Source organism: Lithobates pipiens, unplaced genomic scaffold, assembly GCF_037356315.1.
Source record: "Lithobates pipiens isolate NorthernLeopardFrog02 unplaced genomic scaffold, aLitPip1_a1.2 Scaffold_10, whole genome shotgun sequence".
Taxonomy (NCBI): Eukaryota; Metazoa; Chordata; class Amphibia; order Anura; family Ranidae; genus Lithobates; species Lithobates pipiens.
Window position 1 is genome coordinate 189590388 of NW_027507686.1, and position 8624 is coordinate 189599011.

The following is an 8624-nucleotide window of genomic DNA, read 5'->3' on the forward strand; positions in this document are numbered from 1 at the left end:
TTGTATATATCTGCAGTCTTCTTTTTTCGACATCCGTTCAAAGTGCAGAATTTATAAAGCTTGTCTGAGACTTAAAATAAAAAGGTGGCGGAGAGCTGAAGTTACACTCTGCAGAGCTCAGTGAGAAAAGATCTGGGAGCTGATTGGAGGGACACACACCCTCCACATAGTACACAGGAACAGAGCTGAGGCTGCTGGAGGTCCCTCCTCTGTCATCCCTGTCACCATTTTTCTCTTGGTGTCAGAAAAAATTGTAAGAAGTGAATCATGCTGATAGCAGAGGAACAAAGTACCAGACAGAAATTACACATATTGCTTTAATTAAGACAAGTACATACTATAGAGGCATATGCGTTGTTCATATTTCATATCTGAGGTTTACAACCACTTAAAAGTAAAACAAAGAAAGGTCCATCCTTACATCAGGGTCCCCATCAGAGCCTCCTTACATCAGAGTGTTCATTAAAGCCCCTCTTACATCAACTTTCTCATCAGAATATTCCATCAGATATCTGATTTCTGATATCTAGATTCCTGTGGTTTCACCCCTACCCATACAAGGCCAAACCTTGTTCTGATTAGTCACAGCATCCTGGATGGTTGACAGCTTCCTGACGACTCCTTGACTGATGGAGTCTCCCGCGACGGCTCCCTGGCGGCTTGTTTGAAATTCTGCCCCGGTTTTAGTCCTCTTGTTAGTGGCTCTGGTGTGGACTGTATTCCGAACTGATGACTTTTACATGGAGCTTGTTTCAGTGCTTAACACTAGCGATGTATGTGTCTACGTAAGCTTTGTATTTTAACTTTTTCTACTAATAAAACTTTCTACACTATTGATGGCTTGGCGCCTCTCTCTTTATCCATTTTCTCTCTTGCAGTGTTTAGGTTCCCAGTACTAGTTTTGGTACCTCCAGAATACAATATATATATATATATATATATATATATATATATATATATATATATATGCATTTTGTATATAACTCTTAATTTATGATGATTTCTCTATTTGTGTGTAATGCATACTAGCATACTTTAGCATACTAGCTCATTATGAATTACTTACCTGAGATCAAAATCCCTGCAGTGACCCTCGTTCACCTCGTCCGTCGCCACCATATTTCCCGGAGTGACTTCTGGGTATCGCTGCTCTGGCGCTGTGACTGGCCGGAGCAGCGATGACATCACTCCTGCGCATGCGTGTTGGAGCCGTCATTGACGGCATGATCACTTTCACTAACGGCACGCTCAGTGAGCCTGCGCCGTTGTCTAAGGCATGCATGCGTCATAGACATCAGTGCCCATTTTTTGGAAAATATCTCCTTAACCGTATCTGTTAAGGAGATATTTATTGCACCTACAGGTAAGTCTTAATCTAGGCTTACCTGTAGGTTAAAGTGGTCTGTAAGGGTTTACAACCACTTTAACATGTCATGGAATTGCCATAGGTTAAAGTTGATAAACCTGCTCTTATACCCAGTGAAGTGAATAGCCTCAGATGATACACAGAGATGAAACAAATCTCCCTACATACGTTTTCCATATATATCTGCTGTTTTTCCCTTTCTATAATCTTTAGAATTCCAACATCAGGTTAGAATTTTCACTTCCTCATTTAGCTGTAGGAGTGTATTCTTTGCCTACACTGGGAGACAGCTGATTGAAGGAACGTCCCCTCCACATAGGCAGAGATTTGTAGAGCTGTGCTGTGACAAGACAAGCTCTCCGCCAACCTCCCTCAACACACATTTTCAGCTGCTTTTATCTCCCTTATCAGAGAACTTGTCAGAAGTTATCATGCTGATAACAGAAGAATGGAGCAGCATAAAGACACGGGAGCTTTGGAGAGAGATAAGGAAACACTACAGATATGTGCCTAGGTCAAATTTCATAAATCAGGTTTACATACACTTTAACTACGCTGTCCCTCCATAACGCAAACATATCATCAATATAACGCCAATAGGCACTGCAGTGCTGTTAGTATAATACCTTGGTGAATACAAAATTTTGTTCAAATTCATTCATAAACTCACCGTCATATGACAGATTGTTCCTGAAGAACAAATAAATTATTAGCCAAAATCAAATGAAACAATTATCTAAAAAGCTTAATCTGAGCATTTGTATATTTCTAACTTGCTTTGATCATTCTCAGGGCACCCACCAGCCCTTCCTTGCTAGGTATCGAGGTATAGAGGCTTGAGACATCTCAAGTCACTAAAAGGGAACCCCGCGTCACATCCACAAGACCATATAGGTTCTTAAAAAAAATTGATGCGTATATTTAATATATATTCTTGTTCCTTAGACTAATGAAGTATGTATTTTATCCAAAAGAGTAGCAATTGGAACAAAAATTGAGTCTCTTCCTGAAACAGCTGGTCTAACTGGAGGCGACACGGGGTCCTTATGTGTCTTGGGTAACATTTACAATAGGAAAAATGGCGAAAAAATTGCGCTACAGAATAAACAAAACCACAAAAAAATTATTTTCATATAGATGCTGCAGTTCAAATATATACCAAAAAGTTATATATGTATGTAAATAGAAAAAAGAAAAGAACTGCGCAATCCCTAATATCTCATATTAGGATTTAAACATCTCACCTAAATGAAGTGAAGAAAAAAGGTGCACAGTATTACATAAAAATACCATACACACCAAGCCTATTGTGTAACATATACCGGACCACATATGGTGATGAATATATAACAATAGCACTAATTTACATAACAATGTTATTAATTACATAAACAGTGAATCTCAGTGATAACAGTGCCCAAAATGAACACAAAAAAATAAACACAAAAAACGTGCATGAATGATTAATATGTCCTCATTAGAATAGTCCTTGTGAAAGTACAAAAAAGCAAAATTTGAGTGCAATTGCACTATAAACCAAAAAACACCATGTGTCCATAAAATGGCTGCAAGGACTCTGAATCGTGTGTCAGCGTAGAACAAATTGAAGTGCACCACCACCAAACGAATAAAATTGGCTCCTTACCAGATGCCCTAGTAAGATGCGCTTTTTCAAAGATCAGGTCAGAATGTGCATCATACTTGAATCGTCCAAACCAAGATCCACTTTGAGGCAAGACTTGGATGTGTTTCAACGGGAAGACAAATGGTTCACCATAGAAAGGGAAAAGCACTCCATATAGTGTAAAACCATTTATTAAAAATAAAAGTAAAAGGAAAAATTGCACTTACAGAATTAAAATGAATACAGGCCTATCATCAATGGGAAGCGTCGGCCGATCGCAACTCCAAATCATATCCCAATTCTGCTGCTGTTCTGATGAGGCAAAAACGTAGGGCGGTGTGACACGCTACGTTTTTGCCTCATCAGAACAGCAGCAGAATTGGGATATGATTTGGAGTTGCGATCGGCCGACGCTTCCCATTGATGATATGCCTGTATTCATTTTAATTCTGTAAGTGCAATTTTCCCTTTTACTTTTACAGTTCTGTCCTCCCTTCATGCAGGCACGACAGTCCAAATTCCTAGGGCGATTAGTGTTGTGGAGAAACCCCTCTGTGTGCATGAATATAACCTTAATATGGGAAGTGTATACCTCAACGACCAGTTGTTGGTGCCGTACCTAATTGCCCGTAAGGCCAGACGCTGGTACAAAAAAGTGCCTGTATATTTATTTCAATTGGCTTTGCTGAATGCTTTTGTGCTATACAAAGCTTCAGGACGAACTGGATCCTTCCTTAAATTCCAGGAAGAGATCATCAGAGCCCTTCTGTTTCCAGATGGTGCTTTGGCCCAACTTTCCAATGCAAATGCAGTAAGCCGGCTGCATTGGAGGCATTTTCCACATGTCCTCTCTGGTACCCCTAACCAAAGAACACCCCAAAGAAGATGTCTGTAGAAAGCGTGGATTTAGGCGTAACACCCACTTTTGTCCCTCCTGTCCTGATCAACCTGGTCTTTTCATTGGTGACTGTTTCGAATGCTACCACACACTAGTTGAGTATTAGCGTAGGGTACAGCATCACACAGTCATAGGCACACGTACACAGGGTCGCGAGGTCTCAAAAGATGTGATGGCCATCACATTTTGAGAGACCCTAATCTGCAACATTCCATTTATATTTTTTTTACAGTTTTTATAAAAGTGAAAAAGTGAAAAAATAAAAAAAACACACAAAAACTCAAAAAAAATAAAAAAAGCCCCCCAAAAAAAGTTGTGATTGTATTTTTCTTTTCTATCTCTATTGTTCTCTCTCTTATGTTCACTCTCTAGTGTTATATCACTATTGTTCTATATCTATTGTTCTCTCTCTGTTTTATTTTTACTATGTTTTATTGTATTTGCTTTGCAGGTATGGTATGTTATACTGTAATGTTTGTTTTATTGTTAACCATCATTTGCTTAGCAGGTATGCCATTCAGCTGCAGCATGGGTTTATTTATCTTAACAGCAACAGCGTTTGCTCCCACGATACATAAAGCCGTGACTCCATCGCTTTCGGAGGTGATTTCATCACCACAGTTAAAAAAAGAGCATATATGCCGAAGCATGGGGGCAGAAGGGGTGGAGGAGCGATTTGCTCCTCACATTAGGGGAGGATTGCCCCATGCTTCGGCATATAAATAAATATACGCAATAAATATACGCTTAATGAAATTTATTTTTACCAAAGACATGTGGCTGAATACATTTTGGCCTAAATATATGACTACAATTGAGTTTATTATTTAATTTTTTTTATAACAAAAAGTAGAAAATATCATTTTGTTTCAATATTTCCGGTCTTTTTCCGTTTATATTGCAAAAAATAAAAATCACAGGGGTGATCAAATACCATCAAAAGAAAGCTCTATTTGTGGGAAAAAAAGGATGCAAATTTTGTTTGGGAACAGCATTGCATGTCCGCGCAATTACTAGTTAAAACAGCGCAGTGCCAAATTGTAAAAAGTCCTCTGGTCATTGAGCTGCCAAGTCCTCCGGGGCCGAAGTCGTTAAAGCTCTTCCCAATATTTCACCAATCATTTTTTTTTTTTACTGTAAGTAAAGTTGGAACCCTACTGAGTCTCTCATACACCATTTCATCTCCCAGTTGTTTAAGAATTTCATATACCCGGGGGTCCATAATCACTATGGAACCTCCTTTGTCTGCTGGTTTACAGAGAATATCAGTTCTTTCACTCGGATCAGACCTTCTTTTTATCCACTGTCAAATGCATACTGTCCCTGTAATTTCCTTCATACGAAAACATTTTCACATCTCTAGAGACTTTACACCGTGCGTCAGCAGAGACTGTACACCAGCCAACCCATTGATGGAACCTTATATGGCCGGTATTACTCTTTGATCATTTGGCCGATTACCTGTCCTATTACATCTGCACAAAAGATAATTAGACCTCACCCCTTTCCATTTGCATCTGGACTTATAACTGAACTGAAGCCAATCTGAAATTCTTTACCTTCCTATTAAGCGCTGACTTCAGATTTTGACTGTATGCTGGTGGGTACTGTATATTATGTGCAGAAATGATCAAACCCTGTGACAAACATATTTCACCAAAAATAGAATATAAGCAAAAGAATCTGTACATACACATGGCCCTCTCATTGCACTGTATTTCATTTCAGGTGTAAAAGTCTCTGCTGACGCAGAGAGACTGAGCTGTGCTATATATATATATATATATATATATATATATATATATATATATATATATATATATATCTTTGATAAAAAAAGATTTTCCCTACTAGTAGGACAGATACTGCTTGGGGCACTTCTGACAGGATCAAAGGATATGTCCGCCTGTTGAAATAATACAAAAATGACAGTGACAAGCCTCAGAAATAAGGCATCTTACAGAAAACCCTTAGTTGTTGATATTTGAATTGTTTAAAAAAATGTAAATCACTTATCTAAAAGTGTGTTCACTAGTGGAACAGAACACTGATGACAATGTGAAAACATTTTCAGCTACCATAAAGCACAGTTCCTGACCATTTGTAACTAATAGCAAAAAAAACTAAAAATCTCAGCGTGAAGAATAAATAGCCCCGTTTTTTTTAGCAGATAACTTAAAACAGCTCAACACAACAAGTGCTCTTTGGTCCTGCAATTTCATTGTCATTGGGTATTTACTGCAGCTTGAGAAGGCCTTCATTAAAAGGAAAATGTGGCGGTTCCTGGGTCTGTTGTGCTGTGCGTTTGATGCACCAATAAACAGTTACAAAAGTGCGTTCACATGTTCTGTAACAGACCTGACACTGGCTCCAATATGCCAGGTCATTGTTCACCAGCCAGGACTATACCCACACCAGAGAACAAAAGAAACAGGTAAGTAAGAAATGAGTACAAATTCAGCCTGGTGAGGAAAAACAATGTAAGTTAACAGGTAATTAGTTTACTTTATCTGTACACATGTAGGTGTCTTGGAAATCTTTTAGATAGGCAACTTCTAACCTTATATTGATCAATGGTTCCAAATCATTAATAACTACTGCAGCAGGGAACAGACACAAAAATATACACCCAACATCTTTCCAAACAACTGTTGTGTTTATTTGGTGCATTTGAGATTTTTTTTATAAACATGCTTTAGAAGTTATCACATTAATATTACTGTACATATCACAGGCAGCACATACTGGAGGTGGGCTAATTTCTTATCAAGGTCTAAGTGTCAGGGCTGGGCTCAGCCCTTCCTTCTCTCAGCTGTCGGCTAATTGCCAGCTCCTATCTCTCCACAGTTACTCAGCTGTTGATGATATCCTGCTCGTCAGTCCTGCCTATTTAAAGGGATTGTAAAGTTAAATATTTTTTTTTTTTAAATAGCAAACATGTTATACTTACCTCAACTGTGCAGCTCGTTTTGCACAGAGTGGCCCCGAACCTGCTCTTCTGGGGTCCCTCGGTGGCTGTCTCTGCTACTTCCCGCAGGTACTTCTCACATTCATGCGAGCTCCCTCGCATGGTGAGAAGCATCTGCGGGCGCTCTCCCATGATACAGCTGGCGGCTATAGCTGCTCACTGTATCACACGGCCCCGCCCCCCCGGCGCTCCGCGTCAGTGGATGTGATTGACAGCAGCGCGAGCCAATGGCTGCGCTGCTTTCCATCCATCCACTCCAGCCAATCAGCGGCCAGACTGAGTGGTGAAGAAGGATGGCGGGGCGAGAGCGGGATTTTTGAGGGGTCAGGTAAGTAAAACGGGGGGGCTCAGGGTGCAGGCAGTGTCAGATGTTTTTTTACCATAATGCATAGAATGCATTAAGGTGAAAAAACATTTACCTTTACAACCCCTTTAAGCCATCCAGCCTAGAGGATCTCTGCCTTCGCCTTAGTAAACATCACAGAGACGCTCTTCTGCATTCCTGTTAAAAGACTTGCTTGGCTGACATCCCTTCTGGCTCCAGATCCTGCTTGCTGTTTTACTATGTTCATCTCCGTCTCCCTGACGTTTGGCTTGTCTGACTATCCATTCCGGTTCCTGAACTCTGGCTATGTTTTGACTACGTTTGTTCTATTTACTTTTACTATTAAACAAGTGTGATTTAACTGTACTTCTGTCTGATTTCATGGTTTCTGGCATTAAGGAATGTGAATATGTTACACAAGAGTTAGTATGATGCCAAGGACGTTGGCTGCAGTAGACAAAGCATACAAAATGAAATAGGTGTATACTGTATACAGTTTAAAATGTGTTTCACAGTAGGGTATACTTGCAATAGTTGTGCTATAAAAGGGTATATAAACAGTGAAAGAGCAGTAGAGTGTGCATTAAAGTCTGTCCACACAGCAAACAGGTAAAAAAAAAAAACTTTTTAGCTTTAGAACCACTTTAAATACAAATCCAGCTATCTCAGCTCCTATACAGATGCTGAAACTTTTGTTTAACAATGTCAAGTAACAATAGACATTTTTTTACATACAATAACCATATAACGTTTATTAGGAGGTCTATTTAAAATGTTTTCACCCAATATGTTTAGTAAACAGAAAGTTGTGTGAATCTTAGAGCCGGTTCACACAGGGGCGACTCAGGTCAGACAACATGTAAAAATCAATGTAAGTGAATGAGAGCCGTCTTAATGCACACTACTGAAGTCACTCCGACTTCAGATAAGGTTCCTGTACTACTTCAATCCGACTTGTAGGCGACTGGTACCCATTGGTTTCAATGGAGGTCGCCTCCAATTCGGATCTCCGTCTATACGGAGGCGACTCTGACAGAATTATCAGCTCTCAAGAGGGAACTCCACGGCCAATTCATAAAAAAAAATTGGCGTGGGTTCCCCCTCCGAGAGCATACCAGGCCCTTAGGTCTGGTATGGATTCTAAGGGGAACCCCCTACGCCGAAAAAAAGGCGTGAGGGCCCCCCCCCAGATCCATACCAGATCCTTATCCGAGCACGCTACCCGGCCTGCCAGGAAAAGGGGGTGGGGATGAGCGAGCGCCCCCCCCTCCTGAGCCGTACCAGGCCGCGTGCCCTCAACATGGAGTGTGCCTTGGGGAAGGGGGGCCGCGTGGCCCCCCCACCCCAAACCACCTTGTCCCCATGTTGATGAGGACAAGGGCTTCTTCCCGACAACCCTGGCCGTTGGTTTTGGGGTCTGCGGGCGGGGGGCTTATCGGAATC